This window comes from Filicampus tigris, chromosome 4 (assembly GCF_054856515.1).
Source record: "Filicampus tigris isolate MCC_2025a chromosome 4, RoL_Ftig_1.0, whole genome shotgun sequence".
Classification (NCBI taxonomy): Eukaryota; Metazoa; Chordata; class Actinopteri; order Syngnathiformes; family Syngnathidae; genus Filicampus; species Filicampus tigris.
In genome coordinates, this window is record NC_141220.1 from 4,967,099 (window position 1) to 4,993,117 (window position 26,019).

The following is a 26,019-nucleotide window of genomic DNA, read 5'->3' on the forward strand; positions in this document are numbered from 1 at the left end:
TCTGGTGTCTTCTACCGGGGAAATACGGCGTAACAAACCTGCTGTGTATGGTGATTTACTGGTATGCTTTTATTTTGAAGGTCGTGACTGAAGGGAAGTGTGGAAAATAAATAACTTGTTGAGTGAGACTTCTGGCCGTCTGTTGGACCCAATTAATTATACAATACGACAAAACCAACCCCGGGGCTCGCAATTGAAGTAAGCACACGCAGTTGGGTAAGTAGTAAAGTAATAGTGGCACATTTTGAAGCGTGTCCACTGCGGGTTCGAATAGTAAATTAGCCAGCTAATGATCCTTAAAAAGCTTCCGCCGTTAGCATCTTTCCCGCGGCGGCGTCAATGACGGGCACTTTTTTTTGGGAGGGGCTGGAGGGCGGAACGGGGCGGGGGGGGTGATAATTTTTATGAATAAAGGCGGGTTGTCGTGGCCGGAAGGGTACCCAGGTCAAGGGTGGAGGGTCGCAGCCGGACCGGACCGGCAAAAAGTGCCCTGTTTTGTGTTTTTGTATTCATAGTTAGGAATGTATTGAGATTAATTATTTGTGCCTTTAGGTAAACGATGGGATTTAGAATCTTATGTTGCAAAGAGACTGTTTAGTTTGATGTTTCTGATTGGAGATTTACTGCGAATGCCGACTGAATTGACCGCTGAGCAGACACAGAGGAGTGGTACACAATATGGTAGTCACGGAAGAAAAACAGCTTTTGACCATTCTCGTAGTTTAAGTACATGTTATCCATTTTACTGAACGACATTGCTCGCTCTATTGGATTGTAAAACCTTCAATACAAGAAGTGTGGTATACTGAGAGTGAAAGTATCCCATATGACAGGAAGAAAAACTTGTTTCCACCCGGTTTCGAACTAGTGACCTTCCGCGCGGAGGCCGCGGATGGTTTAGCTAAACGGCCCCTAAAACGATTGCCGTTCAATACCGTTGTATCCTAAAATCACTACCAATGCAATATTCTTTTGACCACTACGGCTGGCGGTGGTGCTGCGGGCAAGTTTTGGACAGGAAGTTTACGCTAACAGTGGCCTATTTGAAAAATGCTCTCCGCTACCACCCATTCACATCACGATCGATGCCATTTCTTGAAGGCTTGCTGCAGTGTTTTGAGTCTTCTACGGAAACATCGGAGTTCAGAGCAATTTGATGGTAAGATTCCTCATAATTTTTTTTTTTTTTTTAAGTTAGGTTCTGTATGAGCTATTGTAACCATTGAATGATTGTTTAATGCAATTCCCACAGGGCGTTTTGAATGAAAATCTTGCATATTTATGATGTAATTTTGTGTTTAAGTGCTCATATTCTCCTTATTGCAGTTGCTTTTATATGTCATGTCATGTCATGTCATCTTCCAAACCGCTTATCCTATATAGGGTCGCGGGGAGTTGCTGGAGCCTATCCCAGCCGTCAATGGGCGAAGGCAGACTACACCCCAAACTGGTCGCCAGCCAGTCGCAGGGCACTCATAGACACTGTCACTGAGCGGGAATCGATCCCACGCTGCCCGCACACAACTCAGGCGTGTGTACCACTACACTATCAGCGGACTGCTTTTATATGTATTTATACATATTATAATTGCTTTTTATGGCGTTTGTGATTCAATTTTGTAAGGTTCCATTGAACATGTGAATGAATGAGTGCTGACTATGCTTAATTCTCACTTGGCTACCGCATACTAGACCGTCTGCAGATGCCAGGCGCATTAAGGATGACCAATCTGTTCGGGACAAGTCGCCTGTTCTGGTAATGGACCAGATTCGTGAGGGACCCTTGAACGTGGTGCTGTACCGTGGCGGGGATGCCACAGACAAGAAGGAGCTGCTTGGTGAATACATCCATACAATTCGCCAGCGCCCCCTGAGCCCTCTCAGCCCCTACTGCCCTTGACTCCATTACTAAAATCATGTATGTAAAGTATGGAAAAAGGTGATTTTTTGAACCCGACAACACATGCACAAGAGCTCCCTGACAAAAGAGAAACCTGTTTCCACTCTGTTTCGAACTGGGGACCTTTCTCGTGTTAGGAGAATATGATGATAACCACTACACTATGGAAACAGCTGTGGTACAAGAGCCTTTTAATAAACCCGGCAACACATGCACAAGAGCTCCCTGAGGTGAAGAATAAACTGTTCCCACCCGGGGACCTTTCGCGTGTTAGGCAACATGATAACCACTACACTATGGAAACAGGAGGAACAGCAGAGCCTTTTAACGAACACGCCAACACATGCACAAAACTCCCCGGCTTGAAGAAATACGTGTTTCCACACGGTTTCGAAGTGGGGACCTTTTGCTTATGAAGTGAACGTGTTAACCACTATACTATGGAATCAACTAAAACACTCAAACCCTTTTAACGAACCCGGCAACACATGCACAAACAATCCCTGGCGGGAAGAAAAACCTGTTCCCACCCAGGTTTGAACCGGGCACTTTTCGCATCTGAGGCGAACATGATACCCAATACAGTACGAAAAAAAGTGTGATAGCAAAGCCTTTCAATGAACCCGGCTACGCATGCACAAGAGCTCCCTGACGAAAGAAATGTTGGTTTAGAACTGGGGGACCTTTCACATGTTAGGCGAACGTGATAACCACTAATCTATGGAAACAGCTGTGGTGCAAGAGCCTTTTAACGAACAGGTGTGATAGCAGAGCCTTTCAATGAACCCGGCAAAAAACATGCACAAGAGCTCCCTGACGGAAAGTAAAACCTGTTTCCACCTGGTTTCGAAATGGGGAACTTCCGCGTGTGAGGCGAACTAATAACCACTATACTATGGAAACAGGAGCAAGAGGAGTGCCTTTTAACAAACCCGGCAACAGAAGCAACAAACTCCCTGCTGGGAAGAAAGACCTGTTTCCACCCAGTTTTGAACTGGAGACCTTTCGCGTTATAGGCTAACATGATAACCACTACACTATGGGAACAGGAGCAACAGCAGAGCCTTTTAACGAACCCGGCAACAGATTCACAAAACTCCCTGGCAGGAAGAAAACTGTTTCCACCCGATTTCAAACTGGGGACCTTTCGCGAGTTAGGCGACCTTGATAATGACTACACTATGGAAACAAGTGCAACACTCAAAACCCTTTAAACGAACCCGGCTACACATGCCCAAAACGCCCTGGCGGGAAGACAAACCTGTTTCCACCCGGTTTTGAACCAGAGGCTTTTCGCATGTGATAACCCACTACAGTATGGAAAAAGGTGTGATAGCAGAGCCTTTCAATGAACCTGGTAACACATGCACAAGAGCTCCCTGATGAAAGAAAAACTCCACCCGGTTTCGAACAGGGGACCTTTCGCGCGGAGGCCGTGGATGGTTGAGCTAAATTTGTGTATTAATTTCCACTTCAAACATCCAACCATCCATCCATTATCGATACCGCTTATCCTCACAAGGGGCGTCGCGGGGCATGCTGGAGCCTATCCCAGCTGTCTTCGGGCAGTAGGCGGGTGACACCCTGAATTGGTTGACAGCCAATCGCAGGGCACACAGAGACAAACAACCGCACTCACAATCACACCTAGTGGCAATTTAGAGAGTCCAATCAACCTACCAAGCATGTTTTTGGAATGTGGGAGGAAACCGGAGTACCCGGAGAAAACCCACGCAGTCACGGGGAGCACATGCAAACTACACACAGGGAGGCCAGAGCTCTGGATGAAGACAGAGGTGCAGGATCTGGGGTTGTGGCCGGGATGTCGCCCGGTGCGCAGTGGGCAATGCTATCTCTCTCTGGCGCTTTCCCCCACAGCCAGAGCTCCTTGACCTCGCTGCCGACCTGCCACTCCCAAACATCTTCCAGCTCCAACCCTTCTTCATTTGGAAGCCTGAACATGAGATCATGATCAGGTTGAGGAACACAAACAAGTTGCCGTGTCTCAATGGCTGTCCCCAGCCACAGGTTTGTGTGTTTTGATGTGTGTGTTGCAATAATGGCATGTCACACGTGTTTAATAGAGATTAATATGTGTTTTCTATACACACTCTTTTGTTTAATCAAGTCCTATCTGCTGGTGTGGGGTAATCATTGGCATTGGAGGGCAGTACATCTTGTCTTCGCGACTCTGTTTCAAGGTCTGCCGCAAACGCTGGTTTACAGACATTCCACAGTGGCTGGTGAAACTGCCCAAGCTTCCATGACCTTGAACTAGCGCTTCACTAACATTCTGCCAGCTTTCATGACCTTGAAAAAGGCCCTCTGCAAGACGGTCATACATGAGCTGCGGCGCACGGGCAACTCGCCGCCAGACATGGCGGACCAGCTGAATGAGATGCTGTGCCTAAAATATGAGTGGGCTCATCTGGCTTACCTCCATGCAGCGGAGAACGTGCAGGGCGCGGAGGCCGGTGTGCACGGGCAAACTGTGTTGAGCCGGTTCCTGAGGAGGGACGACATCCCGCGGTCGTTTGGTTCATACGATGAGCCTGAAGTCCTTAGTCCCCATGTTCGAGGGTTTTTCCTCTCGCTACGACGCTGCTAGGATGCAGAAGGCGGGCTTTCCCTGGGTGGACAGGTAAGAAATATTTTCGATGTACGTTGTTCCGACAATGCGTGAGTTGCATGTGTCTCATTTGCATATTTGCTCTTTGTCTTGTGTGCAGAGACTGCTGCTCCAGTTTCCACATCCCAGACTGCTTTCCAGGCGAACACATGAGTTGGGATATGTGGAGGACCACCTCTGCCATCACTTCTTGGGCCCGGCGGTGGGTGGTGGGCAGCTGGCGAACAACAGTGCATCAAAGACTGACTTCAACCAAGACATTGTGGTGAAGTTGGACTTGTTCCATTGCATGCGGCGCTTCCTGCCCGAATGCACATCAGAGCCTACGCTCCATTCTGCCAGATGCTCTCTGCCGCTTTCATTGTGGTTGACCAGGATGACCTGACCTCAAAGCGGCCTATGAGTTCTGCGGGATCCATCCAGCTAATCCCACCAAGCGAGCACATCCGTGAGCACTGCAGGACCAAGATGCCGGCACCGCTGGAGTTGGTGGAATGAATGGAGCGGGTCCTGAAACACTTTCACCTGTCTACGGACCCCAACAACGTGCCTCTGTTCAAAGCGTCGATGCTCAAGATATGGCACATTCAGAGGATCCACATTCTCCGCGGTTGCCTGAGCGACCCAGAAATCGGTGAGGAGGATATCTTGTACAGGTACGGGGCACACGGCAGTTGAACCACGTGCCTGGCGATGGTGCCAAAGTCCCTGTCTGGATTCCTGTCAGAGGGACTTCACAGCAGGAGGGATGCCATTTTCACCAAGCTCAATGGGTCACAGGAACCCAAGTTTCAAACGAACTCTTCCAGGCCCAGGGCATGATGGGTGTGGCTAGGTGGAACTTTAAAAGGCTTGTTGACCTCAAAAGAACAGATGTCACCCTCCCCGGTGTCTTCGACCCAGCTTTGATTGTTGAGCTGAATCGCGCTTCGGCCATTGTTACTGGGTCAGAAAAGTACCCCGCACTCCACCTCTCTGACTGTGACACGGGAGAGCGGTTTGGTCTGGAGTATGTTGAACCGTCTGTGGAGCTGGTGGCCATTGCCACCCCTCCTCCAGAGCCTGTAGAGACAGAGCTGCCGCTACTGCGGCACTTGTTGGAAGTAGTAGCATCTAATGTGGAATACAACAAGGAGCTGGAAGCAGTGAGAGGTAAGTTTGATGTGAAAGAGAGGTTAATTTCATTTCTTGTGTTTAAGCAGTGTCTAATGCAGTGGTCACCCTCTTGCATTTCAGCACCATCTCCTCCACGCCACCACTGCTGCCCATTACGGCACGCAGTGCTCGCACTGGGCCCGTGAAGGGGGGCGGGCGTGTGTTCGTCCTGGACCACACGCGTTGGACGACACCCATGACGGTTGCCATCAACCACCTGTTGGCCAAGCACCATGGACAGAAGGACATGCTATCGCTGGTGGACAAGGACTACGCAGCCATGGTTCACCAGTGTGCTACCATGTCTGAAAGCCTGCTACACCCTACCACCAAGCTCCAGATATCCCGCTACGTGAAGCACAGAGCAAAGTTCTTGAATGCGAGCTCTTCTATGAACACTAGTGCGGAATGTGTGCAAGACACCCGGCTCTTGTGGCACTCATTGACCGAGGGTAGCCAGACAGCCAGTGTTCCAGGAGTGAAGATGGAGCCCGCCGTTGTCAATCCGCCAGCGCCCCCTGAGCCCTCTCAGCCCCTACTGCCCTTGACAAAAGACTCCATTACGAAAATCATAGAGGAAGTCTTGGACAAGCAGCTTAAGCAGCAACCACAGGCGGCACCAAAGAAACGCATGAAGACCTGCCTGGCCTGTGGACAGCCAAAGTCTCAGTTTGAGACGGACAGCTCGACCGTCCACTTCTTTTACCAGCAAGGGTCAACAAGGTACTTCTACTGCTCTCGAAAGGTACACGCCACGTATACTGCCGAGGGGCACTCCGATCCAATAATGCCTTTCCAAACGTTTGCTGTCTCTGAGTTTTTCCAGAGAGAGATGGCAGCAACCAGGCAGCGTTTGGATGCAAAGGCTGAGAAGAAGAGGAAAAGGGACGAAACTCCTTAAAGCGGCCGTCTTTGTCATTCCTGCCGTCAGGTGCTAAAGCAAGGACCTGACAGCCCTCACATTCATATAGCCTTCCCGGGACTAGCGGGCAAATACGTTTACTGCCCAACCAAAGTTTATGCTCTATACAAGGACAAGGGCATGGACAGGGAGATGACCTGGTCAGAATTTCAGGCATCCCACTTTTATGACACAGAACGTGATAACCACTAAACTTTGGAAACAACTGCAACATTTAAACCCTTTTAACCAACCCGGCAACAGATGCACAAAACCTCCTGGCAGGAAGAAAGACCTGTCTCCACCCGGTTTCAAACTGGGGACCTATCACGTGCGCGGCAAACGTGATAACGACTACATTATGGCAACAACCATAACACTCAAACCCTTTTAACGGGCCCGGCAACACATGCACAACACTCCCTGACTGGAAGAAAAAGCTGTTGAAACTGGGGACCTTTCGCATGTGAGGCGAACTTGATACCCACTACAGTATGGAAAGAGGTGTGACAGGAGAGCCATTCAATGAACCCGGCATGTACAAGAGCTCCCTGACGAATGAAAAACCTGTTTCCACCCGGTTTCGAAATTGGGACCTTTCGCATGTTAGGCGAACATGATAACTACTACACTATAGAAACAGCTGTGGTACAAGAGCCTTTTAACAAACCTGGCAACACATGCACAAGAGCTCCCTGTGGGGAAGAATAATCTGTTTCCATCCGGTTTCCAACCGGGGACCTTTCGCGCATAAGGCGAACGTGATAACCACTAAACATAGGAAACAACTGCAACACTCAAACCCTTTTAACGAGCCCGGCAACACATGCAGAACACTCCCTGACGGGAAGAATAATCTGTTTCCATCCGGGGACCTTTCGCGTGTTAGGCAAACGAGATAAACACTACACTATGGAAACAGTAGCAACAGCAGAGCTTTTTAACGAACCCGGCAACACATGCACAAAACTCCCGGCGGGAAGAAAAACCTGTTTCCACCCGGGGACCTTTTGCGCGTAAGGCAAAAGTGATAACCACTAAACTATGGAAACAAGAGCAAGACTTAAACCCTTTTAACGAACGAACCCGGCAAAACATGCACAAGAGCTCACTGACGGAAAGTTAAAGGTTTAAGTCTGTTTAATAAATTTTGGTGCTCTACTGTATCAAAAGCGGCGCTTAGGTCCAGTATCACCAAGACTATGAGTTTTTTCACATCTGCGGTATACCTTATACCATTTAAAATCCTTAAAAGGGCTGTCTCTGTACTGTGGTTCATCCTAAAACCAGATTGATATTTCTCAAAACTTTTGTTTGTATTTAAAAAATAACTTAACTGGAGAAAGACCAGATTTTCTAAAATCTTACTTAAAAATGGTAAGTTGGATACTGGTCTGTAATTGTTAAAAACGCTAGGGTCTAGATTGCTCTTCTTGAGAAGGGGCTTCACCACTGCCGTTTTAAAGGCGGCGGGAAGACACCGGTCTGAAGAGAGCAATTGGCTTTAAAATCTGTTCTTCAAAAAAATCCATAAAATGTCTTTACAAGAGATGTGGGAATTGGATCTAGAAGGCAAGTTAGTGAGATCATTATTGCAGTAGTTAGAGGTAGGAGATGAAGAGGGGAGAATGTGTGATGAGTGATTAGTAAATAGAAGTCAGCTGGGGGTGGAGTTTATGATGGCATGGTGGATATTTGCAGCTAAAATTGAGCTGCCCAGAGAGTTCGGATGAACCCCGTCTGGCTGGTAGAATGACTGGCGGTTACAGAATAGGTTAAAATTGTCAATAAAATCAAAGTCAAGGAAGCCACAAGTGCGCTGGAGCCCTGTATTCAGGCCCAAAAGGCGACTAAAGCGCTCGATGCCGCGAGAAAGCGTCGGTAAAATGCCGCTAATCCAGACTGACAACCCGCACGTTCTCAGCAAGGAAAAAAGAGCATTAAAATCTTTCTTAGTCTGCTCTGACTGTCGACGTACTGTCTCGTTCGTCCCCACGTGGACAATGAGCCGGGATATGGATGATGGTAGATTCAAAGGTTACTTTTATTCATCCTTGTATTTAATTTTATACAGTCAGGCAGTGCATGTTCTTTGTGAATAAAAATCTATTACATCCATCATCGATACCGCTTATCCTCACAAGGATCGCGGGGCGTGCTGGAGCCTATCCCAGCTGTCTTCGGGCAGTGGGCGTGGGACACCCTGAATTGGTTGCCAGCCAATCGCAGGGCACACAGAGACAAACAAACAACCACACTCACAATCACACCTAGGGGTGTCCAATCAACTAACCATGCATGTTTTTGGAATGTGGGAGGAAACCAGAGTACATGGAGAAAACCCACGCAAGCACAGGGAGAACATGCAAACTCCACATAGGGAGGCCGGAGCCGGGATCGAACCCACGACTGCTAAACTGTGACGCAGACGTGCTAACCAGTCGACCACCGTGCTGCCCTACAGTAAATACAATAAAGCCTAAAATAAATGGAGTAGCATGAAGGCTAATCAGCTCCATTGAGAAAAAACGTTTAAAAATGTTTATGCACATCTTTTAAGATGAACAAATTTGCTAGAAAATCACATCCATAGAATGGCAAATGAGCTTTAAATGACCCATTCTCACACAGAGTGTTCGGATTTATGTTGTTTTCCCATAGAATTTTTTATACGGCAACATTACAAAAAAGGATATAAAACAAAAACACTTTGGTCATTTAATGCCTTCGAATTCTCATTAAACTGAATTTAGAATGCTCGAAAATCAACATATGAACGAAGTAAGTGCACGTAAGTGACATTTATTTGCGCTATGGTCGGGATTTGAACCTGGCTCTCCAGGAGACGAGCTTCCTCTCGCAAGATACTTGTTTATATATGGTTCAGGCGTGCCCACTATCTGCGGCTGGCCGCCACATGTTAGGCGAACGTGATAACCACTACACTATGGAAACAGGAGCAACGTTTAAACCCTTTTAACGAACGCGGCAACATGTGCACAATACTCCCTGGCAGCAAGAAATATATGTTTCCACCTGGGGACCTTTCGGGTGTCGAGAAAGGCAGCGGGTCTAGATGGCATCAGCCCCCCGCTCCTCAAATCCTGCGCAGAGCAGCTGTGTGGAAATGTTCACGATTAAGGAGCAGCTTTGCAGCAGGGATATTGAGCTGCTAGCTGTTGGCATGAGGCCATTCTACATCCCGCGAGAGTTTAGTCACGTGATCGCGGTGACCGTCTACGTCCCACCAGCTGCCAGCAGCGACACAGCCTGTGATGTCTTGACTGCAGCAGTGAGCAGGCTACAAACACAGCACCCAAATGCCCTGGTACTCATCTCTGGTGACTTCAATCATGCCTCCCCTTCCTCCTCTCTGCCTTCATTCACACAATATGTCACCTGCCACACCAGAGACAATAAAACACTGGACCTTTTCTATGCCAACACCAAGGAGGCATACACATCACTGCCCCTCCCCCCGCTGGGCAAAGCTGATCACAACCTGGTGGCTCTCCAGTCTGTGTACAAACCTCTGGTCCGCAGGCAGCCAGCTGTGACCCGCACGGTTCAGAGATGGTCTGGAGAGGCCGAGGAGGCCTTAAAGGACTGCTTCAGCACAACTGTGTGGGAAGTATTCAGCGATGCTCACGGGGAAGACATGAGTAGTCTAACGGACACTGTTACAGACTATATAAATTTCTGCATGGAGAACACCATACCCACCAGGACAGTAAGGTGTTTCTCCAACAACAAACCCTGGATCACACCAGACATAAAAGCTCTCCTGAAGGAGAAGAGGATGGCTTTTGCGTCAGGCAACATAGAGGAGCGGAGGACTGTGCAGCGCCAGCTGAGGAGGAGGATCAGAGAGGGGAAAAGGTCCTACAGGAAGAGGATGGAGGAGCAGCTGCTGCAGAATAACGCCAGGGGAGTCTGGAGGGGCCTGAAGACCATCTCAGGCCACGGACAACCCAAGACCCGGACTGGGGGGGACCTGCAGTGGGCAAATGAGCTGAATCTCTTTTTCAATAGGTTCGATCAGATGCGTGCCTCCACTCAGTCTCTCCTGCTGCAGTCTCCACCTACTCCTCCTGCTGGGCGTGTCACCCCCTCCCCTCTTTTCTCCACAGTCTCCAGCTCCCAGCTACACCAGATAACCACCACTCCTTCCTGTCCAGCCTTGGCCTTCACAACATCTCAGGTGAGGAACCAGCTGAAGAAGATGAAGGCGAGGAAGGCAGCGGGTCCAGATGGCATCAGCCCCCAGCTCCTCAAATCCTGCGCAGACCAGCTGTGTGGAATTGTCCAGCACATGTTCAACCTGAGCCTGAAGCTGGGCAGGGTCCCCCAGCTATGGAAAACATCCTGCCTGGTCCCGGTGCCAAAGACCCCCCACCCGAAGGAGCTCAACAGCTTCAGACCAGTGGCGCTGACGTCTCACCTGATGAAGACCCTGGAGAGACTGGTCCTTGTCCACCTGCGCCCCCTGGTGAGCTCCTCAATGGACCCACTCCAGTTCGCATACCAGCCTGGCATCAGTGTGGATGATGCCATCATCTACCTCCTCCACACTTCACTCTCCCACCTGGAGAAGGCGGGGAGCACTGTGAGGATCATGTTCTTTGATTTCTCCAGTGCTTTCAACACCATCCAGCCCACCCTACTGGGAGACAAGCTGGAGCGGGCGGGGGTGGCGCACCACCTCACCACATGGATCCAGGACTACCTCACAAACCGGCCACAGTATGTGAGGACACAGGACTGTGTGTCTGACGTGCTCCTCTGCAGCACGGGGGCCCCACAGGGAACTGTCTTGGCTCCCTTCCTGTTCACCCTCTACACCTCGGACTTCAACTACAACACCCCTACCTGTCACCTGCAGAAGTTCTCTGACGACTCTGCGATTGTCGGCCTCATCACAGGCGGAGATGATCGGGAGTACAGAGAACTTACTCAGGGTTTTGTGGACTGGTGCCAGCAGAACCGCCTCCTGATCAATGCGGGGAAATCCAAAGAAATGGTGGTGGATTTCGGTAGGCGCCAGCACTCTTCACCTGCACCAGTGAACATCCGGGGAACAGATGTTGAGAGAGTCTCAACTTACAAGTACCTGGGTGTTCATCTGAACAATAAACTGGACTGGTGCGACAACACAGACGCCCTCTATAGGAAGAGTCAGAGCAGACTCTTCCTACTCAGGAGACTGAGGTCTTTTGGGGTTCAGGGGACACTCCTCAGGAACTTTTATGACTCGGTGGTTGCATCGGTCATCTTCCAGGGAGTGGTCACCTGGGCAGGCGGCGTCTCGGCCCGGGACAAGAAGCGGCTGGACAAACTGGTCAAGAGGGCCGGCTCTGTCCTGGGCTGCTCCCTGGACTCTGTGGACTCGGTGGGGGACAGGAGGATGTTGGCCAAGCTGTCATCAATGCTGGGCAACCCGGATCACCCCCTCCAGGGCACCCTAACAGCACTCCACAGCACCTTCAGTGACAGACTGTTACACCCTCGCTGTGCAAAGGAGAGATTCCGCTGTTCCTTCTTGCCTGCTGCTGTCAGACTCTTTAACAAGAACATTGTGTAGTCTCTACAAACTGGCGGTCATTAGTGCAATTGTGCAGTCCTGCACCTGAGCTCGTATCGTGCAATACCCAATATTCCCCACTACTGTAATACCGTGCAATACTCAACATTCCCCACTACTGTTAGTCTAGTTTTATTTTTATCCAATGCTGTTCCTTACATTTCACTACAGCACTGCAGCACTGTCACTTAGAGTATTTTTTCCTCTGTACTATGTACAGGCCGAAATGAGTGTTCCTCATATTTTTTATGTAGATGTAGGTTGGTGTGTATACACATGTGTATATACACATGTTACTGCATATATCTACATAGGTTTGATTCTAAATGTTTGCCGTCAATGTTATACATTAATGGCCACATTATGCCGCCGCCCCTGTGTGACCTATATCTTTGCTACTGTAACAATGAAAATTTCCCCACTGTGGGATCAATAAAGGCATTCTTATCTTATCAGTACATGTTCAACCTGAGTCTGAAACATCTTTCCAGCCTGTTTCGAACTAAGGGCCTTTCGCGTGTAAGAGCAACATGAGGCAAACTTGATAACCACTCCACTATGGAAACAACTGCAACACACAAACCCTTTTAACTAACCGGGCAACACATGCAAAATACTCCCTGGCGGGAAGAAAGACCTGTTCCACCCGGATTTGTACCAGGGACTTTTCGCATGTGAGGCGAACATGATACCCACTAAAGTATAGAAACAGGTGTGATAGAAGAACCTTTCAATGAACCCAGCAACACAGGTACAAGAGCTCCCTGACGAAAGAAAAAGTTCTTCCCACCCGGTTTCCAACTGGGGACCTTTTGCGTGTGAGGCGAACGTGATAACCACTACACTATGGGAACAACTGCAACACTGAAGTCCTTTTAACAAACCCGTCAACACATGCAAAAACCTCGCTAGCAGGAAGAAACACCTGTTTCCACACGGTTTGGAACGAAGGACCTTTCGCATGTGAGGCGAACATGATACCCACCATAGTATGGAAACAAGTGTGATAGCACAGCCTTTCAATGATCCCTTTAAAAAGAGTTCCCTTACAGAAAGTAAAGCCTGTTTCCACCCGGGACCTTTTGCATGTTAGGCGAACATGATAACCACTACACTATGGAAACAACTGAAACACTCAAATCCTTTTAACAAACCCGGCAATACATGCAAAACACTCCCTGATGGGAGGAAAAAGCTCTTTTGAAATGGGGACCTTTCACATGTGAGGTGAACATGATAACCAATAGTGTATGGAAACAGGTGTGATAGAAGAACCTTTCAATGAACCCAAAAACACAGGCACAAGAGCTCTCTGACGAAAGTAAAAGGTCTTCCCACCCGGTTTCCAACTGGGGACCTTTCGCGAGTAAGGCGAACGTGATAACCACTACACTATGGAAACAACCGCAACACTCAAAACCTTTTTACAAACCCGGCAACCAATGCACGACAATCCTTGTGGGAAGAAAAAGCTCTTGCCACCCGGTTTCCAACTGGGGACCTTTCGCGTGTGAGGCGAACGTGATAAACACTTCACTATGGAAGCAACTGCAACATTCAGACCCTTTTAATAAGCCCGGAAACACATGAGCAACACTCCCTGATGAGAAGGAATAGCTCATTCGAACTAGGGACCTTTCGCATGTTAGGTGATTATGAAACCAACTACAGTATGGAAACAGGTGTGGTAGCCGAGCCTTTCAATGAACCAGGAAACACATGCACAAGTGCCCACTGACAAAAGAAAAACCTGTTGGCACGTGGTTTCGCTATGGAAACAACTACAACACTCAAATGTTTCCAGTGGGTTTCGAACTGGTGACCTTTCGCGCAAAAAGCAAACATGATAACCACTAGACTGTGGAAACAACTGCAACACTGAAACCCTTTTAACTAACCCGGCAACACATGCAAAATACTCCCTGGCGGGAAAGCAGACCAATTTCCGCCCGGTTTCCAACCGGGGACATTTCCCACATAAGATGAACGTCATAACCACTAAACTATGGAAACAACTGCAACACTCCTTTTAACCTTTTAACGAACCCAGAAACAGAAGCAAAAAACTCCCTGGCGAGAAGAAAGACCTGTTCCCACCCAATTTGAACCGGGGACTTTTCGCATGTGAGGCGAACATGATAATCACTAAAGTATAGAAACAGGTGTGATAGAAGAACCTTTCAATGAACCTGACAACACAGGCACAAGAGCTCCCTGACCAAAGAAAAAGCTCTCCCCAACCGGTTTCCAACTGGGGACCTTTCGTGTGTGAGGCGAAGGTGATAAACACTTCGCTATGGAAGCAACTGCAACACTCAAACCCTTTTAATGAGCCCGGAAACATATGCACAACACTCGCTGAAGGGAAGAAATCGCTCTTTCGAAATGGGGACCTTTCGCATGTGAGGCGAACATGATACCCACTACAGTATGGAAACAGGTGTAATAATGAGCCTTTCAATAAACCGGCAACACATGCACAAGAGCTCCCTGACGGATTGAAAACAAGTTTCCACCCGGTTTCGAACATGGGACCTTTCGCGTGTGAGGCAAACGTGATAACCACTACACTATGGAAACAACTGCTACAATAACACTATTTTAACAAACCCGGCAACACATTCAAAAAACTCCCTGGGAGGAAGAACGACCTATTTCCACCAAGTTTCCAACCAGGGACCTTTTCCATTTAAGGTGAATGTGATCACCACTAAACTATGGTACCAACTGCAACACTCAAACCCTTTTCACGAAACAAGCAACAGAAGCGATAAGCTCCCTGGCGTGAAGTAAGACCTGTTTCCATCTGATTTTGAACCGGGGACTTTTCGCATGTGAGACGAACATGATACCCACGACAGTATGGAAACAGGTGTAATAATGAGCCTTTCAATGAACCGGCAACACATGCACAAGAGCTCCCTGATGGATTGAAAACATGTTTCCACCCGGTTTCGAACATGGGACCTTGCACGTGTTAGGGAAACTTGATAAACACTACACGATGGAAGCAACTGCAACACTCAAACCCTTTAAACGAGCCCAGAAACACATGCACAACACTCCCTGTTGGGAAGAAAAAGCTCTTTCGAAATAGGGACCTTTCCTATGTGAGGCGAACATGATACCCACTACAGTAAGGAAACAGGTGTGGTAGCGAGGCTTTTAATGAACCGGCAACACACGCACAAGAGCTCCCTGATGGAGGGAAAACATGTTTCCACCCAGTTTCGAACTGAGGACCTTTCGCATGTAAGGCGAACGTGATAACCACTACACTATGGAAACCCCTGAAACACTCAAACGCTTTTAAGGAGCCAAGCGACACATGCATGGCAATGGCAATACATGAACGGAAGAAAAAACTTTTTCCACCAGGGGACCTTTCGCGCGTAATGAAAATGTCATAACGACTAAACTATAGAATCAACTGCAACACTGAAACCCTTTTATCGAGCCCGGTAACACATGCACAATACTCCCTGACGAAAGAAAAAACTGTTCGCACCGAGTTTCGAACTTGGGACCTTTCTCATGAGAGGCATACTTGACAACCTCTACACTATAGAAACAACTGCAACACTTTAACCCTTTTATCGAGCCCGGTAACGCATGCACAACACTCCCTGACGAAAGAAAAAATTGCACCCAGTTTAGAATTTGAAACCTTTCGCATGAGAGGCAAACATGATAACCAATACAACATGGAAACAAATGCAACAATCAAACCCTTTTAACAAACCCGGAAACACATGCACAAAACTCCCTGGCGGGAAGAAAGACCTGTTTCCACCCGGTTTCCAACGGGGGACGTTTTGCGTGTGAAGCGAACGTGATAAACACTACACAATGGAAGCAACTGCAACACTCAAACCGTTTTAACAGATGCACAACACTCCCTGATGGGAAGAAATAGCTCTTTCGAACTGGGAACCGTTCGCATGTGAGGTGAACATGATACCCACTACGGTATGGAAACAAGTGTAATAGCAGAGCCTTTCAATGAACCGGCAACACACGCACAAGAGCTCTCTGATGGATGGAAAACATGTTTCCACCCGGTTTCGAACTGGGGGCCTTTCAAGTGTGAGGCGAACGTGATAACCACAACAGTACGGAATCAACTGCAACTCTGAAACCCAATAAGCTCGCTGGCGTGAAGTAAGACCTGTTTCCATCTGATTTTGAACCAGGGACTTTTCGCATGTGAGGCGAACATGATACCCACTACAGTGTGGAAACAGGTGTAAAATTGACCCTTTCAATGAACCGGCACAACATGCACAAGAGCTCCCTGACGGATTGAAAAGATGTTTCCACCCGGTTTAGAACCAGGGACCTTTCGCATGTGAGGCAAACGTGATAACCACTACACTATGGTAACAACTGCTGCAATGAAACCATTTTAACGAACCCGGCAACACATTCAAAAAACTCCCTGGGGGGAAGAATGACCTATTTCCACTCGGTTTCCAACCAGGGACCTTTTCCAAGTAAGGTGAATGTGATCACCACTAAACTATGGTAACAACTGCAACACTCAAACCCTTTTCACGAAACAAGCAACAGAAGCAATAAGCTCCCTGGCGTGAAGTAAGACCTGTTTCCATCTGATTTTGAACCGGGGACTTTTCGCATGTGAGACGAACATGATACCCACGACAGTATGGAAACAGGTGTAATAATGAGCCTTTCAATGAACCGGCAACACATGCACAAGAGCTCCCTGATGGATTGAAAACATGTTTCCACCCGGTTTCCAACATGGGACCTTCCACATGTTAGGGAAACTTGATAGACACTACACGATGGAAGCAACTGCAACATTCAAACCCTTTAAACGAGCCCAGAAACACATGCACAACACTCCCTGTTGGGAAGAAATAGCTCTTTTGAAATGGGGACCTTTCGTATGTGAGGCGAACATGATACCCACTACAGTAAGGAAACAGCTGTGGTAGCGAGGCTTTCAAATAACCAGGTAACACACGCACAAGAGCTCCCTGATGGATGGAAAACATGTTTCCACCCAGTTTCGAACTGAGGACCTTTCGCGTGTAAGGCGAACGTGATAACCACTACACTATGGAAACCCCTGAAACAGTTAAACGCTTTTAAGGAGCCAAGCGACACATGCACAAAAATCCATGAACGAAAGAAAAACCTTTTTCCACCAGGGGACCTTTCGCGCGTAATGAAAATGTCATAACGACTAAACTATAGAATCAACTGCAACACTGAAACCCTTTTATCGAGCCCGGTAACACATGCACAATACTCCCTGACGAAAGAAAAAACTCTTCGCACCGAGTTTCGAACATGGGACCTTTCGCATGAGAGGCATACTTGACAACCAATACACTACAGAAACAACTGCAACACTGAAACCCTTTTATCGAGCCCGGTAACGCATGCACAACACTCCCTGACGAAAGAAAAAATTGTTTGCACCCAGTTTAGAATTTGAAACCTTTCGCATGAGAGGCAAACATGATAACCAATACAACATGGAAACAAATGCAACAATCAAACCCTTTTAACAAACCCGGAAACACATGCACAAAACTCCCTGGCGGGAAGAAAGACCTGTTTCCACCCGGCTTCCAACGGGGGACGTTTTGCGTGTGAAACGAACGTGATAAACACTACACAATGGAAGCAACTGCAACACTCAAACCATTTTAACAGATGCACAACACTCCCTGATGGGAAGAAATAGCTCTTTCGAAATGGGGACCTTTCGAATGTGAGGCGAACATGATACCCACTACGGTAAGGAAACAGGTGTGGTAGCGAGGCTTTCAATGAACCGGCAACACACGCACAAGAGCTCCCTGATGGATGGAAAACATGTTTCCACCCGGTTTCAAACTGGGGGCCTTTCTTGTGTGAGGCCAACGTGATAACCACTACAGTACGGAATCAACTGCAACTCTGAAACCCTTTTAACGAACACGCCAACACATTCAAAAAACTCCCTGGGGGGAGGAACGACCTATTTCCACCCGGTTTCCAACCAGGGACCTTTTCCACGAAAGGAGAATGTTATCACCACTGAACTATGGTAACAACTACAACACTCAAACCCTTTTCACGAAACCAGCAACAGAAGCAATAAGCTCCCTGGTGAGAAGTAAGACCTGTTTCCATCTGATTTTGAACCGGGGACTTTTCGCATGTGAGACGAACATGATACCCACGACAGTATGGAAACAGGTGTAATAATGAGACTTTCAATGAACCGGCAACTGATGCAAAAACGCTCCCTGAAGGATGGAAAACACGTTTCCACCTGGTTTCGAACCAGGGCCCTTTCGCGTGTGAGGCAAATGTGATAACCACTACACTATGGAAACAACTGCTACAATGAAACCCTTTTAACGAACCCGGCAACACATTCAAAAAACTCCCTGAGGGGAAGAACGACCTTTTTCCACCAAGTTTCCAACCAGGGACCTTTTCCATTTAAGGTGAATGTGATCACCACTAAACTATGGTAACAACTGCAACACTCAAACCCTTTTCACGAAACCAGCAACAGAAGCAATAAGCTCCCTGGCGTGAAGTATGACCTGTTTCCATCTGGTTTTGAACCGGGGACTTTTCGCATGTGAGGCGAACATGATACACACTACAGTATGGAAACAGGTGTAATAATGAGCCTTTCAATGAACCGGCAACACATGCACAAGAGCTCCCTGACGGAAAACATTTTTCCACCCGGTTTCGAACATGGGACCTTACAAATGTTAGGGAAACTTGATAAACACTACACGATGGAAGCAACTGCAACACTCAAACCCTTTAAACGAGCCCAGAAACACATGCACAACACTCCCTGTTGGGAAGAAATAGCTCTTTCGAAATGGGGACCTTTCGTATGTGAGGCGAACATGATACCCACTACAGTAAGGAAGCAGGTAAGGTCGCAAGGCTTTCAATGAACCGGCAACACACGCACAAGAGCTCTCTGATGGATGGAAAACATGTTTCCACCCAATTTCGAACTGAGGACCTTCAAAAAACTCCCTGGGGGGAAGAACGACCTATTTCCACCCAGTTTCCAACCAGGGACCTTTTCCATTTAAGGTTAATGTGATCACCACTAAACTATGGTAACAACTGCAACACTCAAACCCTTTTCACGAAACAAGCAACAGAAGCAATAAGCTCCCTGGCGTGAATTAAGACCTGTTTCCATCAGATTTTGAACCGGGGACTTTTAGCATGTGAGACGAACATGATACCCACGACAGTATGGAAACAGGTGTAATAATGAGCCTTTCAATGAACCGGCAACACACGCACAAGAGCTCCCTGATGGATGGAAAACATGTTTCTAACCGGTTTCGAACCGGGGGCCTTTCGCGTGTGAGGCGAACATGATAACCACTACACTACGGAAACAACTGCAACTCTCAAACCCTTTTAATGAACCCGCCAAAATATGCAAAAAACTCCCTGGCGTGAAGAAAGACCTATTTCCACCCGGTGTCCAACCAGGGACTTTTTCCATGTAAGGTGAATGTGATCACCACTAAACTATGGAAACAACTGCTACAATGAAACCATTTTAACGAAATCGGCAACGCATTCAAAAAACTCTCTGGGGGAAGAACGACCTATTTCCACCCGGTTTCCAACCAGGGACCTTTTCCACGTAAGGTGAATGTGATCACCACTAAACTATGGTAACAACTGCAACACTCAAACTGTTTTAACGACTCCGGAAACAGATGCACAACACTCCCTGATGGGAAGAAATAGCCCTTTCGAACTGGGAACCGTTCGCATGTGAGGCGAACATGATATCCACTACGGTATGGAAACAAGAGTAATAGCACAGCCTTTCAATGAACCGGCAACACACGCAAAAGAGCTCTCTGATGGATGGAAAACATGTTTCCACCCGGTTTCGAACTGGGGGCCTTTCACGTGTGAGGCGAACATGATAACCACTACAGTACGGAATCAACTGCAACTCTGAAACCCTTTTAACGAACACGCCAACATATGAAACAAAATACCCTGGCGTGAAGAACGACCTATTTCCACCCGGATTCCAAACAGGGACCTTTTCCACGTAAGGTGAATAAGATAAGATAAGATAAGATAAGAATGCCTTTATTGATCCCACAGTGGGGAAATTTTCATTGTTACAGTAGCAAAGATATAGGTCACACAGGGGCGGCGGCATAATGTGGCCATTAATGTATAACATTGACGGCAAACATTTAGAATCAAACCTATGTAGATATACGCAGTAACATGTGTATATACACATGTGTATACACACCAACCTACATCTACATAAAAAATATGAGGAACACTCATTTCGGCCTGTACATAGTACAGAGGAAAAAATACTCTAAGTGACAGTGCTGCAGTGCTGTAGTGAAATGTAAGGAACAGCATTGGATAAAAATAAAACTAGACTAACAGTAGTGGGGAATGTTGAGTATTGCACGGTATTACAGTAGTGGGGAATATTGGGTATTGCACGATACGAGCTCAGGTGCAGGACTGCACAATTGCACTAATGACCGCCAGTTTGTAGAGACTACACAATGTTCTTGTTAAAGAGTCTGACAGCAGCAGGCAAGAAGGAACAGCGGAATCTCTCCTTTGCACAGCGAGGGTGTAACAGTCTGTCACTGAAGGTGCTGTGGAGTGCTGTTAGGGTGCCCTGGAGGGGGTGATCCGGGTTGCCCAGCATTGATGACAGCTTGGCCAACATCCTCCTGTCCCCCACCGAGTCCACAGAGTCCAGGGAGCAGCCCAGGACAGAGCCGGCCCTCTTGACCAGTTTGTCCAGCCGCTTCTTGTCCCGGGCCGAGACGCCGCCTGCCCAGGTGACCACTCCCTGGAAGATGACCGATGCAACCACCGAGTCATAAAAGTTCCTGAGGAGTGTCCCCTGAACCCCAAAAGACCTCAGTCTCCTGAGTAGGAAGAGTCTGCTCTGACTCTTCCTATAGAGGGCGTCTGTGTTGTCGCACCAGTCCAGTTTATTGTTCAGATGAACACCCAGGTACTTGTAAGTTGAGACTCTCTCAACATCTGTTCCCCGGATGTTCACTGGTGCAGGTGAAGAGTGCTGGCGCCTACCGAAATCCACCACCATTTCTTTGGATTTCCCCGCATTGATCAGGAGGCGGTTCTGCTGGCACCAGTCCACAAAACCCTGAGTAAGTTCTCTGTACTCCCGATCATCTCCGCCTGTGATGAGGCCGACAATCGCAGAGTCGTCAGAGAACTTCTGCAGGTGACAGGTAGGGGTGTTGTAGTTGAAGTCCGAGGTGTAGAGGGTGAACAGGAAGGGAGCCAAGACAGTTCCCTGTGGGGCCCCCGTGCTGCAGAGGAGCACGTCAGACACACAGTCCTGTGTCCTCACATACTGTGGCCGGTTTGTGAGGTAGTCCTGGATCCATGTGGTGAGGTGGTGCGCCACCCCCGCCCGCTCCAGCTTGTCTCCCAGTAGGGTGGGCTGGATGGTGTTGAAAGCACTGGAGAAATCAAAGAACATGATCCTCACAGTGCTCCCCGCCTTCTCCAGGTGGGAGAGTGAAGTGTGGAGGAGGTAGATGATGGCATCATCCACACTGATGCCAGGCTGGTATGCGAAGTGGAGTGGGTCCATTGAGGAGCTCACCAGGGGGCGCAGGTGGACAAGGACCAGTCTCTCCAGGGTCTTCATCAGGTGAGACGTCAGCGCCACTGGTCTGAAGCTGTTGAGCTCCTTTGGGTGGGGGGTCTTTGGCACCGGGACCAGGCAGGATGTTTTCCATAGCTGGGGGACCCTGCCCAGCTTCAGGCTCAGGTTGAACATGTGCTGGACAATTCCACACAGCTGGTCTGCGCAGGATTTGAGGAGCTGGGGGCTGATGCCATCTGGACCCGCTGCCTTCCTCGCCTTCATCTTCTTCAGCTGGTTCCTGTGATCACCACTAAAATATGGTAACAACTGCAACACTCAAACCCTTTTATGAAACCAGCAACAGAAGCAATAAGCTCGCTGGCGTGAAGTAAGACCTGTTTCCATTTGATTTTGAACCGGGGACTTTTCGCATGTGAGGCGAACATGATACCCACTACAGTATGGAAACAAATGTAATTATGAGCCTTTCAATGAACCGGCAACATATGCACAAGAGCTCCCTGACGGACTGAAAACGTGTTTCCACCGGGTTTCGAACCAGTGACCTTTCGCGATAACCACTACACTATGGAAACAACTGCTACAATGAAACCATTTTAACGAACCCGGCAACACATTCAAAAAACTCCCTGGGGGGAAGAACGACCTATTTACACCCGGTTTCCAACCAGGGACCTTTTCCAGGTAAGGTGAATGTGATCACCACTAAACTATGGTAACAACTGCAACACTCAAACCCTTTTCACGAAACCAGCAACAGAAGCAATAAGCTCCCTGGCGTGAAGTAAGACCTGTTTCCATATGGTTTTGAACCGGGGACTTTTCACATGTGAGGCGAACATGATACCCACTACAGTATGGAAACAGGTGTAATAATGAGCCTTTCAATGAACCGGCAACACATGCACAAGAGCTCCCTGACGGATTGAAAACATGTTTCCACCCGGTTTCGAATATTGGACCTTACACATGTTAGGGAAACTTGATAAACACTACACGATGGAAGCTACTGCAACACTCAAAGCCTTTAAATGAGCCCAGAAACACATGCACAACACTCCCTGTTGGGAAGAAATAGCTCTTTCGAAATGGGGACCTTTCCTATGTGAGGCGAACATGATACCCACTACAGTAAGGAAACAGGTGTGGTAACGGGGCTTTTAATGAACCGGCAACACAGGAACAAGAGCTCCCTGATGGAGGGAAAACATGTTTCCACCCAGTTTTGAACTGAGGACCTTTCGCATGTAAGGCGAACGTGATAACCACTACACTATGGAAACCCCTGAACCACTCCAACGCTTTTAAGGAGCCAAGCGACACATGCACAAAAATCCATGAACGGAAGAAAAACCTTTTTCCACCAGGGGACCTTTCGCGCGTAATGAAAATGTCTTAACGACTAAACTATAGAATCAACTGCAACACTGAAACCCTTTTATCGAGCCCGGTAACACATGCACAATACTCCCTGACGAAAGAAAAAACTGTTCGCACCGAGTTTCGAACTTGGGACCTTTCGCATGAGAGGCATACTTGACAACCACTACACTATAGAAACAACTGCAACACTGAAACCCTTTTATCGAGCCCGGTAACGCATGCACAACACTCCCTGACGAAAGAAAAAATTGTTTGCACCCAGTTTAGAATTTGAAACCTTTCGCATGAGAGGCAAACATGATAACCAATACAACATGGAAACAAATGCAACAATCAAACCCTTTTAACAAACCCGGAAACACATGCACAAAACTCCCTGGCGGGAAGAAAGACCTGTTTCCACCCGGTTTCCAACGGGGGACGTTTTGCGTGTGAAGCGAACGTGATAAACACTACACAATGGAAGCAACTGCAACACTCAAACCGTTTTAACAGATGCACAACACTCCCTGATGGGAAGAAATAGCTCTTTCGAACTGGGAACCGTTCGCATGTGAGGCGAACATGACACCCACTACGGTATGGAAACAAGTGTAATAGCAGAGCCTTTCAATGAACCGGCACCACGCGCACAAGAGCTCTCTCATGGATGGAAAACATGTTTCCACCCGGTTTCGAACTGGGGGCCTTTCAAGTGTGAGGCGAACGTGATAACCACTACAGTACGGAATCAACTGCAACTCTGAAACCCTTTTAACGAACACGCCAACATATGAAAAAAAATACCCTGGCGTGAAGAACGACCTATTTCCACCCGGTTTCCAACCAGGGACCTTTTCCACGTAAGGTGAATGTGATCACCACTAAACTATGGTAATAACTGCAACACTCCAACCCTTTTCACGAAACCAGCAATAGAAGCAATAAGCTCCCTGGCGTGAAATAAGACCTGTTTCCATCTGGTTTTGAACCGGGGACTTTTCGCATGTGAGGCGAACATGATACCCACTACAGTATGGAAACAGGTGTGATAATGAGCCTTTCAATGAACCGGCAACACATGCAAAAGCGCGCCCTGACGGATGGAAAAACATGTTTCCACCCGGTTTCAAACATGGGACCTTACACATGTTAGGGAAACTTGATAAACACTACACTATGGAAGCAACTACTACACTCAAACCCTTTAAACGAGCCCGGAAACACATGCACAACACTCCCTGATGGGAAGAAATAGCTCTTTCGAAATGGGGACCTTTCGAATTTGAGGCGAACATGATACCCACTACAGTAAGGAAACAGGTGTGGTAGCGAGGCTTTCAATGAACCGGCAACACACGCACAAGAGCTCCCTGATGGATGGAAAACATGTTTCCACCCAGTTTCGAACTGAGGAAGTTTCGCGTGTAAGGCGAACGTGATAACCACTACACTATGGAAACCCCTGACACACTTAAACGCTTTTAAGGAGCCAAGCGACACATGCACAAAAATCCATGAACGGAAGAAAAACCTTTTTCCACCAGGGGACCTTTCGCGCGTAATGAAAATGTCATAACGACTAAACTATAGAATCAATTGCAACACTGAAACCCTTTTATCGAGCTCGGTAAAACATGCACAATACTCCCTGACGAAAGAAAAAACTGTTTGCACCGTGTTTCGAACTTGGGACCTTTCGCATGAGAGGCATACTTGACAACCACTACACTATAGAAACAACTGCAACACTGAAACCCTTTTATCGAGCCCGGTAACACATGCACAACACTCCCTGATGGGAAGAAATAGCTGTTTCGAAATGGGGACCTTTCGAATGTGAGGCGAACATGATACCCACTACGGTAAGGAAACAGGTGTGGTTAGCGAGGCTTTCAATGAACCGTTAACACACGCACAAGAGCTCCCTGATGGATGGAAAACATGTTTCCACCCAGTTTCGAACTGGGGGCCTTTCATGTGTGAGGCGAACGTGATAACCACTACAGTACGGAATCAACTGCAACTCTGAAACCCTTTTAACGAACACGCCAACATATGCAAAAAACTCACTGGCGTGAAGAAAGACCTATTTCCACCCGGTTTCCAACCAGGGACTTTTTCCACGTAAGGAGAATGTGATCACCACTGAACTATGGTAACAACTGCAACACTCAAACCCTTTTCACGAAACCAGCAACAGAAAAATGGAAAAACATGTTTCCACCCGGTTTCAAACATGGGACCTTGCACATGTTAGGGAAACTTGATAAACACTACACTATGGAAGCAACTACAACACTCAAACCCTTCAAACGAGCCCGGAAACACATGCACAACACTCCGTGATGGGAAGAAATAGCTCTTTCGAAATGGGGACCTTTCGAATGTGAGGCCAACATGATACCCACTACAGTAAGGAAACAGTTGTGGTAGCGAGGCTTTCAATGAACCGGCAACACACGCACAAGAGCTCCCTGATGGATGGAGAAAATGTTTCCACCCAGTTTTGAACTGAGGACCTTTCGCGTGTAAGGCGAACGTGATAACCACTACACTATGGAAACCCCTGAAACACTCAAACGCTTTTAAGGAGCCAAGCGACACACGCAAAAAAATCCACGGAAGAAAAACCTTTTTCCACCAGGGGACCTTTCGCGCGGGTTGGTCCACTGATACTGTAGTGGTACACACGCCTGAGTTGTGTGCGGGCAACGTGGGATCAATTCCCGCTCAGTGACAGTGTCTGTGTGTGCCCTGCGACTGGCTGGCGACCAGTTCAGGGTGTAGTCTGCCCCGCGACCCTGTATAGGATAAGCTGTTTGGAAGATGA

At 47.9% G+C, this 26,019-nt stretch overlaps 9 non-coding genes and 1 pseudogene across 9 annotated transcripts; 1 reads left to right on the plus strand and 9 right to left on the minus strand.

Moving 5' to 3' along the window:
• The first annotated feature begins 3,684 nt into the window (after positions 1-3,684).
• On the plus strand, positions 3,685-6,798 carry LOC147148230 (uncharacterized; annotated as a pseudogene).
• A 7,875-nt stretch (positions 6,799-14,673) lies between these two features.
• trnav-cac (transfer RNA valine (anticodon CAC)) lies at positions 14,674-14,746 on the minus strand. Its single transcript has one exon. It is a non-coding gene; the product is annotated as a tRNA-Val (tRNA).
• A 635-nt stretch (positions 14,747-15,381) lies between these two features.
• Positions 15,382-15,454, minus strand: trnav-uac (transfer RNA valine (anticodon UAC)). The gene has a single exon. It is a non-coding gene; the product is annotated as a tRNA-Val (tRNA).
• A 1,023-nt stretch (positions 15,455-16,477) lies between these two features.
• On the minus strand, positions 16,478-16,550 carry trnav-cac (transfer RNA valine (anticodon CAC)). The gene has a single exon. It is a non-coding gene; the product is annotated as a tRNA-Val (tRNA).
• A 636-nt stretch (positions 16,551-17,186) lies between these two features.
• Positions 17,187-17,259, minus strand: trnav-uac (transfer RNA valine (anticodon UAC)). Its single transcript has one exon. It is a non-coding gene; the product is annotated as a tRNA-Val (tRNA).
• Positions 17,260-18,449: 1,190 nt separating this feature from the next.
• trnav-cac (transfer RNA valine (anticodon CAC)) lies at positions 18,450-18,522 on the minus strand. The gene has a single exon. It is a non-coding gene; the product is annotated as a tRNA-Val (tRNA).
• Positions 18,523-19,500: 978 nt separating this feature from the next.
• Positions 19,501-19,573, minus strand: trnav-cac (transfer RNA valine (anticodon CAC)). The gene has a single exon. It is a non-coding gene; the product is annotated as a tRNA-Val (tRNA).
• A 3,461-nt stretch (positions 19,574-23,034) lies between these two features.
• trnav-uac (transfer RNA valine (anticodon UAC)) lies at positions 23,035-23,107 on the minus strand. Its single transcript has one exon. It is a non-coding gene; the product is annotated as a tRNA-Val (tRNA).
• Positions 23,108-24,576: 1,469 nt separating this feature from the next.
• trnav-uac (transfer RNA valine (anticodon UAC)) lies at positions 24,577-24,649 on the minus strand. Its single transcript has one exon. It is a non-coding gene; the product is annotated as a tRNA-Val (tRNA).
• Positions 24,650-25,680: 1,031 nt separating this feature from the next.
• Positions 25,681-25,753, minus strand: trnav-uac (transfer RNA valine (anticodon UAC)). Its single transcript has one exon. It is a non-coding gene; the product is annotated as a tRNA-Val (tRNA).
• Positions 25,754-26,019: the final 266 nt, after the last annotated feature.